A 15,029-nucleotide genomic window follows, 5' to 3' on the forward strand; every position below is an offset into this window, starting at 1 on the left:
GACCGATCGGTATCCTCCTCCTCGTCGCCGACCCGCGGCCTCGTCGACGTCGTCTTCGAGGACCCGGTCAGGTTACGCCGCTGACCTCGTGTCGCGTCGCCGCCGGCGCGGCGGACGGGCTAGTTGTCGCTTCCCGATCCGCCACAGGCGACGCGACGTCACCGAAAGAGAGCGGTGCTGTGTGTTCGTCCCGCTAGACCGGGACGGATCAACAACCGTGGCTACAACTCCGGGTTTCGCGGCGGTGGTGCCCCCCCCCCCGCAATCTCCTCGCGCTCGCCCATCCCGGCATCGTCGTTGCTTTGGCTCGTTCGGCGGCTGCCGACAACGCCGTTTTCGTCATCGCACACACGCTTCTCGTTGACCGCAGCCCGTGCTGTCGCAATCGTTTCGGCTCGCTCGCTTCCCCGCTCGTCGTCCTTCTCGCGTGGCGGCGGCGGCGGCGGCAGCAGCAGCCAGAAACCGCCTCGCTTCTTCAACCCGCACCGGCGCCCGTCCTACCGCAGCGGCCCGGTGTGCGGCAGTCGGATCGCAAACCGTTTCTACTCGGCGAACTCTTTTTCTTCCGTCTGGCGCGCTTTTCCGCTGCTACAGCAGAGCGGCGGATTAGGACGCGTAACGTACGTACGAACGAACGGCTACCGCAGCAGCAGCGGCGGCCGCGATTTTTCAGGCTTCTCCTCCTCCTCCTCCTCCTCCTCCTCTTCGCTTTCGTTTGCTCTCCGCGCGGCGGCGGCGGCGATGGCAGCAGCGGGACTTCCGCCTCGACATCCGCCTCGACTTCCGCTCTCAGCCGACCGACGCGACGGTGACGCTACTACAGCGACGACGACGACGACGACGACGATACCTGGTTGATCCTGCCAGTAGTCATATGCTTGTCTCAAAGCTTAAGCCATGCAAGTGTAAGTTCATGCCGTAAACGAATGGTGAAACCGCGAATGGCTCAGGAACCGGACCTAATCCTCGGGACCGTATTCCTCACCGCGAGGAGAGTGGATAACTGTGGCAATTCTAGAGCTAATACATGCAACCGAAGCCGCGATCGCAGGTCGCACCCGGGCGTCGGGCCGAAAAACGGCTTCCGGCAGCAGCAGCGGTCTTCGTCGCCGCAGCGCCTCCGCGTGCTCGGCGTCGTCCCAGCCGCTGCCGGTCGTCGCCGGCGCCCGCTCGGCCGGGTTGGTTCCGGGACTGCTCGCCAGTTCCCGCCGCCGCCGGTCGCGACGATACGGTCGGCCTTCCGCATTGGTCGCGGCGCAAATATTAGACTGAGACCGACGCGTACGGGCCGTCGCAGCAGCCGCCGTCGCCGTGCTTCGCACGCGCGCGGGTCTAGGCGTGCGTCGGCTTCACGCCCCTTCGATTTTGGTGACTCTGGATAACTGTCAGTACGATCGCACGGGCTAGTATCGACTAGCCTTCGCGCGACGGGTCCCCCGCGAGTCCGCCCTATCAACTGTCGACGGCCCGGTAAGTGCCGACCGTGGTGGCAACGGGTAACGGGGAATCAGGGTTCGATTCCGGAGAGGGAGCATGCGAAACGGCTACCACATCCAAGGAAGGCAGCAGGCGCGCAAATTACCCACTCCCGGCACGGGGAGGTAGTGACGAAAAATAACGACGCGGGACTCTGTCGAGGCCCCGCGATCGGAATGAGTACACTTCAAATCCGTTAACGAGGATCGACCGGAGGGCAAGTCTGGTGCCAGCAGCCGCGGTAATTCCAGCTCCGGTAGCGTATATTAAAATTGTTGCGTTTGAAAAGCTCGTAGTCGGAATTCGGGTCTCGAAAACGTGCCCCAGCACGTTCGGGGCGACGGCGCCGTCGCGGGCGTGCCTCGCGCGCGTCCGCTTCGGTCGTCCGTTCGCACTCCCGGCCCTATTCGCCGGTGCGTGCGCGGTCGTGCCGCGGAGCTCTGCGCGCATCGTCGCTGCGACGGTCTCTCCGGTAGCCCGTCACCCGCCTCCGTAGCTTCCGCTTCCGTCCTCTCGGTCGGTCGGTCGGTCGGTCGGCATCGGCACGCGATCGTTCGGCCTCGCCGCCGTCGTCGCTGCTGCCGCCGCCGCCGCCGTCTCCTCCGTCGCTTGCGGCGGTACGCGGTGTTCGGGGGAAACAAACGGGGGTCGAGCGTCGCCCGGGGCATCGCCGCTCGCACGCGTTTCGGTAGCGCGTCCACCTCCCGGTCGTTTCGGCCCGCACGGTTCCTCCGAGGGTGCTCTTCGCCGAGTGTCCGAGGCGGCCGGTACGTTCACTGTGAAAAAATTAGAGTGCTCAGAGCGAGCCCCGCCGGCTTGCATACGAAAAGCATGGAATGATGGAAAATGGCCTCGTCCGCGCGTCATCCGTCGGTCTCCGTTCACGACGAGGCAATGATCGAAGGGAGCGATCGGGGCCACTCGTATTGCGACGTTAGAGGTGAAATTCTTGGATCGTCGCAAGACGCACTGCAGCGACGGCGTGTGGCAAGCACGTTTTCCTCGATCAAGAGCGAAAGTCGGAGGTTCGAAGACGATCAGATACCGTCGTAGTTCCGACCGTAAACGATGCCGACTGGCGCTCCGCCGGCGTTCGCTTCGATGACCCGGCGGGGAGCCTGCGCGGGAAACCATAGTCGGTTCCGGGGGGAGTATGGTTGCAAAACAGAAACTTAAAGGAATTGACGGAAGGGCACCACCAGGAGTGGAGCCTGCGGCTTAATTTGACTCAACACGGGAAAACTCACCCGGTCCGGACACCGGTAGGATTGACAGATCGATAGCTCTTTCTCGATTCGGTGGGTGGTGGTGCATGGCCGTTCTTAGTTGGTGGAGCGATCCGTCTGGTTGATTCCGATAACGAACGAGACTCCGGCCTGCTAACTAGCGCGTCGATTAGTGCTTTTCCGGTAGCGAGGCGGCGCCGAAGCCATCGTCGGTAGCTCCGCGCGCGGCCCGTGCTTGCCGTTGCCGCCGCTCTCCTTCGCGTCCGGCGCTGCGGCCGCGTCCGGCAACTGCCTTCTTAGCAGCCTTTCGTGCTCCGCTCCTCGCGGGTTGGTGTGCGGGTTGGTCTGGGATGGCGGTTCGCACGCGGCGTGGTTGCGGCGTCGGTTGCGGAGCGGCGGCGGTGACTCGGTCGGCTCGGCCCGCGCGAGCCCGGCGGCGGCACGCCGTCGCGCCCGGGCCAGTCGGTTGGCGAACGCAGCGCTTCTTAGAGGGACGGGCGGCAGAAAGCCGCACGAGGCGGAGCGATAACAGGTCTGTGATGCCCTTAGATGTCCGGGGCCGCACGCGCGCTACACTGGAGGTATCAGCGGGCGCGTCTCCCCCGGCCCGAGAGGGTCGGGAAACCTCTGAACCACCTCCCGTGATAGGGATCGGGGCCTGGAACCAACCCCGTGAACGAGGAATTCCCGGTAGGCGCGGGTCATCAGCCCGCGTCGATCACGTCCCTGCCCTTTGTACACACCGCCCGTCGCTACTACCGATCGAACGGTCCGGTGAGGTCCTCGGATCTGGCCGACGAGTTCTGACCGGTTCTGACCGGTTCTAACCGGTTCGGACCGGTTCTGACCGGTTCTGACCGGTTCTAACCGGTTCTAACCGGTTCTAACCGGTTCGGACCGGTTCTAACCGGTTCGGACCGGTTCTAACCGGTTCTAACCGGACCGACCGGTCTTGACCAGTCCGGACCGGTCTTGACCGGTCGGTCCGGTCAGGTCTTGACCAGTCCGGACCGACCGGTTCTGACCGGTTCTAACCGGTTAGAACCGGTTCTAACCGGTTAGAACCGGTTAGAACCGGTCAGAACCGGTTAGAACCGGTCAGAACCGGTTAGAACCGGTTCTAACCGGTTCGGACCGGTTCTAACCGGTTCTAACCGGTTCTAACCGGTTCTAACCGGTTCTAACCGGTTCGGACCGGTTCTAACCGGTTCTAACCGGTTCTAACCGGTTCTAACCGGTTCGGACCGGTTCTGAAAGACCGGTCGGTCCGGACTGGTCAAGACCGGTCGGTCCGGACTGGTCAAGACCGGTCCGAACTGGTCAAGACCGGTCGGTCCGGACTGGTCAAGACCGGTCCGGACTGGTCAAGACCGGTCGGTCCGGACTGGTCAAGACCGGTCCGGACTGGTCAAGACCGGTTCGGACCGACCGGTCTTGACCAGTCCGCACCGACCGGTCTTGACCAGACCGGACCGACCGGTCTTGACCAGTCCGGACCGGTCTTGACCAGTCCGGACCGACCGGTCTTGACCAGTCCGGACCGACCGGTCTTGACCAGTCCGGACCGGTCTTGACCAGTCCGGACCGGTCTTGACCAGTCCGGACCGGTCTTGACCAGTCCGGACCGACCGGTCTTGACCAGTTCGGACCGGTCTTGACCAGTCCGGACCGACCGGTCTTGACCAGTCCGGACCGACCGGTCTTTCAGAACCGGTCAGAACCGGTCCGAACCGGTTAGAACCGGTTAGAACCGGTTAGAACCGGTTAGAACCGGTTAGAACCGGTCAGAACCGGTCAGAACCGGTTAGAACCGGTTAGAACCGGTTAGAACCGGTTAGAACCGGTCCGAACCGGTTAGAACCGGTCCGAACCGGTTAGAACCGGTTAGAACCGGTTCTAACCGGTTCTAACCGGTTCTGACCGGTTCTGACCGGTTCTAACCGGTTCTAACCGGTTCTAACCGGTTCTAACCGGTTCTAACCGGTTCGGACCGGTTCTGACCGGTTCGGACCGGTTCTGACCGGTTCTGAAAGACCGGTCGGTCCGGACTGGTGAAGAGCGGTCGGTCCGGACTGGTCAAGACCGGTCCGAACTGGTCAAGACCGGTCCGGACTGGTCAAGACCGGTCCGGACTGGTCAAGACCGGTCGGTCCGGACTGGTCAAGACCGGTCGGTCCGGACTGGTCAAGACCGGTTCTAACCGGTTCTAACCGGTTCTAACCGGTTAGAACCGGTCAGAACCGGTCGGTCCGAACCGGTCTTGACCAGTCCGGACCGGTCTTGACCAAACCGGTTAGAACCGGTCAGAACCGGTTAGAACCGGTTAGAACCGGTCAGAACCGGTTAGAACCGGTTCTAACCGGTTCTAACCGGTTCTAACCGGTTCTAACCGGTTCTAACCGGTTCTAACCGGTTCTGACCGGTTCTGACCGGTTCTAACCGGTTCTAACCGGTTCTAACCGGTTCTAACCGGTTCGGACCGGTTCTGACCGGTTCTGAAAGACCGGTCGGTCCGGACTGGTCAAGACCGGTCGGTCCGGACTGGTCAAGACCGGTCCGAACTGGTCAAGACCGGTCCGGACTGGTCAAGACCGGTCGGTCCGGACTGGTCAAGACCGGTCGGTCCGGACTGGTCAAGACCGGTCGGTCCGGACTGGTCAAGACCGGTCCGGACTGGTCAAGACCGGTTCGGACCGACCGGTCTTGACCAGTCCGCACCGACCGCTCTTGACCAGACCGGACCGACCGGTCTTGACCAGTCCGGACCGGTCTTGACCAGTCCGGACCGACCGGTCTTGACCAGTCCGGACCGACCGGTCTTGACCAGTCCGGACCGGTCTTGACCAGTCCGGACCGACCGGTCTTGACCAGTTCGGACCGGTCTTGACCAGTCCGGACCGACCGGTCTTGACCACTCCGGACCGACCGGTCTTTCAGAACCGGTCAGAACCGGTCCGAACCGGTTAGAACCGGTTAGAACCGGTTAGAACCGGTTAGAACCGGTCAGAACCGGTCAGAACCGGTTAGAACCGGTTAGAACCGGTTAGAACCGGTTAGAACCGGTTAGAACCGGTTCTAACCGGTTCTAACCGGTTCTAACCGGTTCTAACCGGTTAGAACCGGTCAGAACCGGTCGGTCCGAACCGGTCTTGACCAGTCCGGACCGGTCTTGACCAAACCGGTTAGAACCGGTCAGAACCGGTTAGAACCGGTTCTAACCGGTTCTAACCGGTTCGGACCGGTTCTAACCGGTTCGGACCGGTTCTAACCGGTTCTAACCGGTTCTAACCGGTTCTAACCGGTTCTGACCGGTTCTGACCGGTTCTAACCGGTTCTAACCGGTTCTAACCGGTTCTAACCGGTTCTAACCGGTTCGGACCGGTTCTGACCGGTTCTGAAAGACCGGTCGGTCCGGACTGGTCAAGACCGGTCGGTCCGGACTGGTCAAGACCGGTCCGAACTGGTCAAGACCGGTCGGTCCGGACTGGTCAAGACCGGTCCGGACTGGTCAAGACCGGTCCGGACTGGTCAAGACCGGTCGGTCCGGACTGGTCAAGACCGGTCGGTCCGGACTGGTCAAGACCGGTCCGGACTGGTCAAGACCGGTCGGTCCGGACTGGTCAAGACCGGTCCGGACTGGTCAAGACCGGTTCGGACCGACCGGTCTTGACCAGTCCGCACCGACCGGTCTTGACCAGACCGGACCGACCGGTCTTGACCAGTCCGGACCGGTCTTGACCAGTCCGGACCGACCGGTCTTGACCAGTCCGGACCGGTCTTGACCAGTCCGGACCGGTCTTGACCAGTCCGGACCGGTCTTGACCAGTCCGGACCGACCGGTCTTGACCAGTTCGGACCGGTCTTGACCAGTCCGGACCGACCGGTCTTGACCAGTCCGGACCGACCGGTCTTGACCAGTCCGGACCGACCGGTCTTTCAGAACCGGTCAGAACCGGTCCGAACCGGTTAGAACCGGTTAGAACCGGTTAGAACCGGTTAGAACCGGTTAGAACCGGTCAGAACCGGTCAGAACCGGTTAGAACCGGTTAGAACCGGTTAGAACCGGTTAGAACCGGTTCGAACCGGTTAGAACCGGTCCGAACCGGTTAGAACCGGTTCTAACCGGTTCTAACCGGTTCTGACCGGTTCTGACCGGTTCTAACCGGTTCTAACCGGTTCTAACCGGTTCGGACCGGTTCTGACCGGTTCGGACCGGTTCTGACCGGTTCTGAAAGACCGGTCGGTCCGGACTGGTGAAGAGCGGTCGGTCCGGACTGGTCAAGACCGGTCCGAACTGGTCAAGACCGGTCCGGACTGGTCAAGACCGGTCCGGACTGGTCAAGACCGGTCGGTCCGGACTGGTCAAGACCGGTCGGTCCGGACTGGTCAAGACCGGTTCTAACCGGTTCTAACCGGTTCTAACCGGTTAGAACCGGTCAGAACCGGTCGGTCCGAACCGGTCTTGACCAGTCCGGACCGGTCTTGACCAAACCGGTTAGAACCGGTCAGAACCGGTTAGAACCGGTTAGAACCGGTCAGAACCGGTTAGAACCGGTTCTAACCGGTTCGGACCGGTTCTGACCGGTTCTGAAAGACCGGTCGGTCCGGACTGGTCAAGACCGGTCGGTCCGGACTGGTCAAGACCGGTCCGAACTGGTCAAGACCGGTCCGGACTGGTCAAGACCGGTCGGTCCGGACTGGTCAAGACCGGTCGGTCCGGACTGGTCAAGACCGGTCGGTCCGGACTGGTCAAGACCGGTCCGGACTGGTCAAGACCGGTTCGGACCGACCGGTCTTGACCAGTCCGCACCGACCGCTCTTGACCAGACCGGACCGACCGGTCTTGACCAGTCCGGACCGGTCTTGACCAGTCCGGACCGACCGGTCTTGACCAGTCCGGACCGACCGGTCTTGACCAGTCCGGACCGGTCTTGACCAGTCCGGACCGACCGGTCTTGACCAGTTCGGACCGGTCTTGACCAGTCCGGACCGACCGGTCTTGACCAGTCCGGACCGACCGGTCTTTCAGAACCGGTCAGAACCGGTCCGAACCGGTTAGAACCGGTTAGAACCGGTTAGAACCGGTTAGAACCGGTCAGAACCGGTCAGAACCGGTTAGAACCGGTTAGAACCGGTTAGAACCGGTTAGAACCGGTTAGAACCGGTTCTAACCGGTTCTAACCGGTTCTAACCGGTTAGAACCGGTCAGAACCTGTCGGTCCGAACCGGTCTTGACCAGTCCGGACCGGTCTTGACCAAACCGGTTAGAACCGGTCAGAACCGGTTAGAACCGGTTAGAACCGGTCAGAACCGGTCGGTCCGAACCGGTCTTGACCAGTCCGGACCGGTCTTGACCAAACCGGTTAGAACCGGTCAGAACCGGTTAGAACCGGTTAGAACCGGTCAGAACCGGTTAGAACCGGTTCTAACCGGTTCTAACCGGTTCTAACCGGTTCTAACCGGTTCTAACCGGTTCTGACCGGTTCTAACCGGTTCTAACCGGTTCTAACCGGTTCTAACCGGTTCTAACCGGTTCTAACCGGTTCTAACCGGTTCTGACCGGTTCTGACCGGTTCTAACCGGTTCTAACCGGTTCTAACCGGTTCTAACCGGTTCTAACCGGTTCTAACCGGTTCGGACCGGTTCTGACCGGTTCTGAAAGACCGGTCGGACCGGACTGGTCAAGACCGGTCGGTCCGGACTGGTCAAGACCGGTCCGAACTGGTCAAGACCGGTCGGTCCGGACTGGTCAAGACCGGTCCGGACTGGTCAAGACCGGTCGGTCCGGACTGGTCAAGACCGGTCGGTCCGGACTGGTCAAGACCGGTCGGTCCGGACTGGTCAAGACCGGTCCGGACTGGTCAAGACCGGTTCGGACCGACCGGTCTTGACCAGTCCGCACCGACCGCTCTTGACCAGACCGGACCGACCGGTCTTGACCAGTCCGGACCGGTCTTGACCAGTCCGGACCGACCGGTCTTGACCAGTCCGGACCGGTCTTGACCAGTCCGGACCGACCGGTCTTGACCAGTCCGGACCGACCGGTCTTGACCAGTCCGGACCGGTCTTGACCAGTCCGGACCGGTCTTGACCAGTCCGGACCGACCGGTCTTGACCAGTCCGGACCGACCGGTCTTTCAGAACCGGTCAGAACCGGTCAGAACCGGTTAGAACCGGTTAGAACCGGTTAGAACCGGTTAGAACCGGTTAGAACCGGTCAGAACCGGTCAGAACCGGTTAGAACCGGTCAGAACCGGTTAGAACCGGTTAGAACCGGTTAGAACCGGTTAGAACCGGTCCGAACCGGTTAGAACCGGTTAGAACCGGTTAGAACCTGTTAGAACCGGTTAGAACCGGTTCTGACCGGTTCTAACCGGTTCTAACCGGTTAGAACCGGTCAGAACCGGTCGGTCCGAACCGGTCTTGACCAGTCCGGACCGGTCTTGACCAGTCCGGACCGACCGGTCCTGACCAGTCCGGACCGACAGGTCTTGACCAGTCCGGACCGACCGGTTCTGACCGGTTCTAACCGGTTAGAACCGGTTAGAACCGGTCAGAACCGGATAGAACCGGTTCTAACCGGTTCTAACCGGTTCTAACCGGTTCTAACCGGTTCGGACCGGTTCTAACCGGTTCTAACCGGTTCTAACCGGTTCTAACCGGTTCTGACCGGTTCTAACCGGTTCTAACCGGTTCTAACCGGTTCTAACCGGTTCGGACCGGTTCTGACCGGTTCGGACCGGTTCTGAAAGACCGGTCGGTCCGGACTGGTCAAGACCGGTCCTCGCCTTTCCGGCGCCATCCAGCCGGTTTCGTAAGCCGCGGCCGGGCCTCCTCGCAATCGTCGGCCCTCTAACAGTGCAGCCTCAGCCTCAGCCGAGCAACGAGCAAGTAGAAGCGGCGGCGTCATCAGCGGTGAACGAAGCCCGCAAATCGTTTCCGCTGTCGTTATGCTTCCTTCTCGTTCTCTCTCTGGCAGCTGCCGACCGCGCAGTTTTCACCCAGCCTGCGTCCGCCCGAATACAGTGCGCTAGGCCGACGGTGCTGCACGCTTTGCGGCTCCACGAACATCAATATCTCTCTCGTCTTCCTTCCTGGCGTCGGCCGGCCAACATCGCCGTCGTCGTCGTCGTCGCCTCCTCCTCGCCTTTCCGGCGCCATCCAGCCGGTTTCGTAAGCCGCGGCCGGGCCCCCTCGCAATCGTCGGCCCTCTAACAGTGCAGCCTCAGCCTCAGCCGAGCAACGAGCAAGTAGAAGCGGCGGCGTCATCAGCGGTGAACGAAGCCCGCAAATCGTTTCCGCTGTCGTTATGCTTCCTTCTCGTTCTCTCTCTGGCAGCTGCCGACCGCGCAGTCTTCACCCAGCCTGCGTCCGCCCGAATACAGTGCGCTAGGCCGACGGTGCTGCACGCTTTGCGGCTCCACGAACATCAATATCTCTCTCGTCTTCCTTCCTGGCGTCGGCCGGCCAACATCGCCGTCGTCGCCGTCGCCTCCTCCTCGCCTTTCCGGCGCCATCCAGCCGGTTTCGTAAGCCGCGGCCGGGCCCCCTCGCAATCGTCGGCCCTCTAACAGTGCAGCCTCAGCCGAGCAACGAGCAAGTAGAAGCGGCGGCGTCATCAGCGGTGAACGATGCCCGCAAATCGTTTCCGCTGTCGTTATGCTTCCTTCTCGTTCTCTCTCTGGCAGCTGCCGACCGCGCAGTTTTCACCCAGCCTGCGTCCGCCCGAATACAGTGCGCTAGGCCGACGGTGCTGCACGCTTTGCGGCTCCACGAACATCAATATCTCTCTCGTCTTCCTTCCTTTCCTCGCCTCCGCGTCGGCCAGCATCAGCAGTGCTGGTAGGCGTAGTAGTAGTAGTAGTAGTAGCAAATACCGAAACCCTGGACGGGGGATCACTCGGCTCGTCCGTCGATGAAGAGCGCGGCTATCCGCGTGAACTGATGCGAATTGCAGGACTCAGTGAACATCGACACCTCGAACGCACATTGCGGCCCCGGGATCCCATCGTCCCGGGGCCCCGTCCGGTCGAGAGGCGGTCACGACACGAAAAAGCCGTCCGCCGTTGCAGCAGCAGCAGCGGCGGGGAGTCGGGAGTCGCAGGAAAGGGCGCGCGCCGTGGAAGCGGGCGGGCAGCGTGAACAGCTCGCCTTTCGTTCTCGCTACTGCTTCTGCTTCGCCAGACCGTCATCGCTGCGACACCTGCCACGGAGCGGCCGACATGTGCAGTAGCAGCAGGGAACGCACCGTCCGCCGTTCGTGCGCACTCTTCTGCCTGCCGCCCTCGCCGTCGTTGCCTCCTCTTATTACTCCGTGGCGGCCGTTGCCGCCGCCGCCGCCGCCGCCGCAGCCGTCTGCATCTTCGGTCGGTGTTCGCTCTGTGGATCTCGTTTGCGAGCGTTCGTGCAGGCCGACGAAGACGACGACGACGACGACGACGACGACGAATCGAATGCGGTTTGCCGCAGCGACGACTTTTTTTTTTTTCTAAGCTGCCCTCGACTCGGACGAGACTACCCGCCGAACTTAAGCATATCGCTAAGCGGAGGAAAAGAAACCAACCGGGATTCCCTAAGTAACGGCGAGTGAACCGGGAGAAGCCCAACGCCGAATCTCGTCGGCCGCGCCGGTCGTCGAGAGCTGTGGCGCAAGGGTCGTACACGGTCGATCGTTTCGCCCGGCTAGGTTCGGAGTCCCCTCGATCGGGGCTGCCCAGAGCGGGTGCCAGGCCCATTCGGAGCCGGCGGCGATCGGCGGTGTTTCTTTTCGGCCCGAGAGTCGGGTTGCTTGGGAACGCAGCCCAAAGCGGGTGGTAAGCTCCATCCAAGGCTAAATACGGGGACGAGTCCGATAGCCGACAGGTACCGCGAGGGAAAGTTGAAAAGAACTTTGGAGAGAGAGTTCAAGAGACCGTGAAACCGCCCAGGGGTAAACGGGTAGGACCGCTCACCGCGATCGCGAGGGGACTCAGTCCGCTGCCACTTTCACCCCCGCCTCCTAAGGCGCCGTCGTCGCCGACGAACGCGTCGGTGGCGGCCGCTCGTTTCCGCGGGCGGTCGTCTGCCGCCTCGTCGGCGCTCGATTTCCGTGGCGCCGGCATCGGACGCACTTCCCCTCCGATCCGTCGTCGCGACCCGTTCCCGTCGGGCCGGTAGGCGCGCGGCGTCCGCAGGTCGCAGACGAGCGCCTCGGCGTCCGGAACCCGTTCACGCGGGGATCGACCGGCGTCGGGATCCACGCGCTTCTCTCGACCGGGCCCGTCGCTCCACGAAAGCGCAGGCACGGCTAACCGACGGAGACGGGCTAACGCACCTCGCCCTCAGCACTCACGACGCAGCGAGTCGCGAAAGCGACGCGGCCGCCCGCCTGCTCCTTCTTCTTCTACTACTTCTTCTACTTGCTCCTCGTCTTTGCGCGTGGTGCTACAGCAGCAGGAGCGGTGGTTGTTGGAGGAGTCGGCGGGATCGCCCGAAAAGCCGCCCGCTGCTGCCGGTCAGCGACGAGCATCGGCAACCTACCCGACCCGTCTTGAAACACGGACCGAGGAGTCCCAGTCGACTGCGAGTCGTTGGAGCCTTTCACTTTGCGAACTCCGACGGCACAGCGAAAGCGAGAACGTGACACGTCGCCGCTCGGGGGAAGGGAGTTGGGCCGCTGTCGCAGCAGCCGCCGCAGTTGCTGCCGCCGTCGTCTAATCTCGTCGGTTGCTGCAGCATCAGCGGTGGTGGTGGCGGCGGCTCGCTTCTTTTTTTGTAACACGCGGCGTTTCGAAGCATCGTTCCCGGGTCGGGCCCGCGCGTTCGCGCTCGAAAGCGCGCGTTCCCGCTCCGACTCAGGTGTAGCAGGCGGCCGGGGACCCGAAAGATGGCGATCCACGCCCGGTCGGGACGAAGCCAGAGGAAACTCTGGTGGAAGTCCGAAGCGCCTCTGACGTGCAAATCGATCGTCGGAACCGGGTGTAGGGGCGAAAGACCAATCGAGCCGTCTAGTAGCTGGTTCCCTCCGAAGTTTCCCTCAGGATAGCTGGCGCCAGCAGGAGAACGACACGCAATTCCGTCCGGTAAAGCGAACGACTGGAGGCCCCGGGGACGTTGACGGCCTCGATCTACTCTCGAACTCGGAACGGGCGAAACGGGCCGCGCTACTCCTCTCCCGAACGGAGGCGGCCGTTTACGAATCGTTGGGAATAATGATAATTATTTTGCGCGTTTCTTGCGACGAATGCACGGTGCCAAGTGGGCCACTTTTGGTAAGCAGAACTGGTGATGTGGGATGAACCGAACGTCCGGCTAAGGTGCCCTACGCTTCGCCCATTAGATCCCCGAAAGGGTGTCGGTCGATATAGACAGCAGGACGGTGGCCACGGAAGTCGGAATCCGCTCAGGAGTGTGTAACAACTTACCTGCCGAATCGACCGGCCCCGAAAATGGATGGCGCTGGAGCGAGCGACCGATGCCGGACCGGCCGGGCGACAGGTTGCGCGATCGCCGGCGAGGCGACTTTCCGATGCCCGGTCGAGTAGGAGGGCGCCGCGGCGTGCATGGAAGCCGCGGGCGCGAGCCCGGGTGAAGCCGACCGCGGGTGCAGATCTCGGTGGTAGTAGCAAATATTCGAACGAGACCTTCGAAGACCGAAGTGGAGAAGGGTTCCGTGCCAACGGCGGTCGAGCACGGGTCAGTCGGTCCTAAGAAGCGGGCGAAAGCTTCCACGAAAGGCGCCGGATCCGTCACGAAAGCGGTTGTAGCAAATATAATAGCAGCAGCAGATGCGGCCGGCCTCGCATCGAAAGGGAATCGGGTTAATATTCCCGAACCCGAACTCGGAGAGTGCTCGTCCGGCGGTGGGAACGCGGCGCGCCGCTCCTAGTAGCGCGTTTGTCGTCGAAGCCGGCGGTCGGGCGAAGCAGCGGCAACGCAAGCGAGCCCGGAGACGTTGCCGGGAGCCCCGGGAAGAGTTCTCTCTTCTTCGTAAAGGACCGCGTCCGTGGAATCGGCTCGTCCGGAGATACGGATATGGTACCTGTAGAGCGCCGCGTCTCGGGCGGCGTCCGGTGCGCTCTCGGCGGCCCTGGAAAATCCGGGTCCGTAACGATTCGCAGCTCTCGAGTCGGTCCGTACCCACCATCCGCAGCAGGTCTCCAAGGTGTACAGCCTCTCGTCGATAGCGCCAATGTAGGTAAGGGAAGTCGGCAAAATGGATCCGTACCTTCGGAAGAAGGATTGGCTCCGAGGACCGGGTCGGTCGGGCCGTGTGTGTCGCTGCGCTCCCGCGCGGCGGTTGCTTCGCCGTTCGCTCGGCGTCGCGCTGCTGCAGCGGGCGCCGGAACACGTCTTCACGCGAAGCGGCGGATCGGTACGGGGCTGTAGCGTTGGCGTCGGACTCGGCATCTCGGGCGCCTTTCCGGCCGTCGTTTGCGCCGCCTTCCGTGGCGGCGGGCAACTCGCTTCGCGTCGGTGTGCGGTCGCGCCTTCGGTCAACGGGAGTTGGCGGCTTCTTCGTCGGGTAGGAAAGTCGGTTGGTCGGTCGGTCGGTCGCGTGCGGCATAGTCGTCAGCACGTCGCGTCCTCGCGGCGGAAAGCGGTGGTTGTCGCCGCGTCGGTCCTCCTCCTCTTCCTCCTCCTCCTCTCGCACGCGCGGCCTTCTCTCGCGTCGGCGTTCCGCACCTCCCGACGCGCGGTCGGGCCGCCGTCGCATGTCGGCGCGCGGCGGTTTCATACGGGGCGCCCGGGGCGTAGTGGGCGCGAACAACACGGCTCCACACCCGAGACGCCGTGGAGCGACACGGCTTTGGGCTCGCCGTCGCGTCGGTGCTCGCGGCCCTCTGTTCCCGCCTTGCGTGGGGTCGTGCGGTCGTTGCACCGCGACGCGCGGCAGGCGTTCGGCCGGCGGCGAACGGTCGACTCGGAACTGGTACGGACCGGGGGAATCCGACTGTCTAATTAAAACAGAGCATCGCGTAGCCGGCCGAGCCGCACAGACGCGATGTGATTTCTGCCCAGTGCTCTGAATGTCAAAGTGAAGAAATTCAACCAAGCGCGGGTAAACGGCGGGAGTAACTATGACTCTCTTTCGTGGGGCCTGATGCGTTATGACCCACTGGCCTTGCATGGGTGGTACACCCTACTGCTCCGTCACATTTGGGTGTGCTTTCTGCCGAACGATGCTACAACCACATTCTATAATATGCTGGGGCTTGAGTGGAAGTGGTCTGACCAATCTCTCTGCGTTGGGTGAGTGCATCGGTTTTTCCCCTGCAGGGGGTGGGCCCGCTGGGAGGTCCACCCGCCTATAGGTCAATGGCCTTTCAATAGCGGGTTCACCTGCGG

The 15,029-nt window shown here is 62.5% G+C and overlaps 1 non-coding gene and 2 pseudogenes across 1 annotated transcript; all 3 read left to right on the forward strand.

Moving 5' to 3' along the window:
• Positions 1 to 847: 847 nt before the first annotated feature.
• LOC149131746 (small subunit ribosomal RNA) lies at positions 848 to 3,605 on the forward strand (annotated as a pseudogene).
• Positions 3,606 to 10,582: 6,977 nt separating this feature from the next.
• LOC149131747 (5.8S ribosomal RNA) lies at positions 10,583 to 10,741 on the forward strand. Its single transcript, XR_016237461.1, has one exon. It is a non-coding gene; the product is annotated as a 5.8S ribosomal RNA (ribosomal RNA).
• A 455-nt stretch (positions 10,742 to 11,196) lies between these two features.
• The window catches only part of LOC149131748 (large subunit ribosomal RNA), a 7,541-nt pseudogene continuing 3,708 nt past the window's right edge, over positions 11,197 to 15,029 (forward strand).

This window comes from Octopus bimaculoides, chromosome 19 (genome assembly GCF_046866305.1).
Source record: "Octopus bimaculoides isolate indiv1 chromosome 19, ASM4686630v1, whole genome shotgun sequence".
Lineage (NCBI taxonomy): Eukaryota > Metazoa > Mollusca > Cephalopoda > Octopoda > Octopodidae > Octopus > Octopus bimaculoides.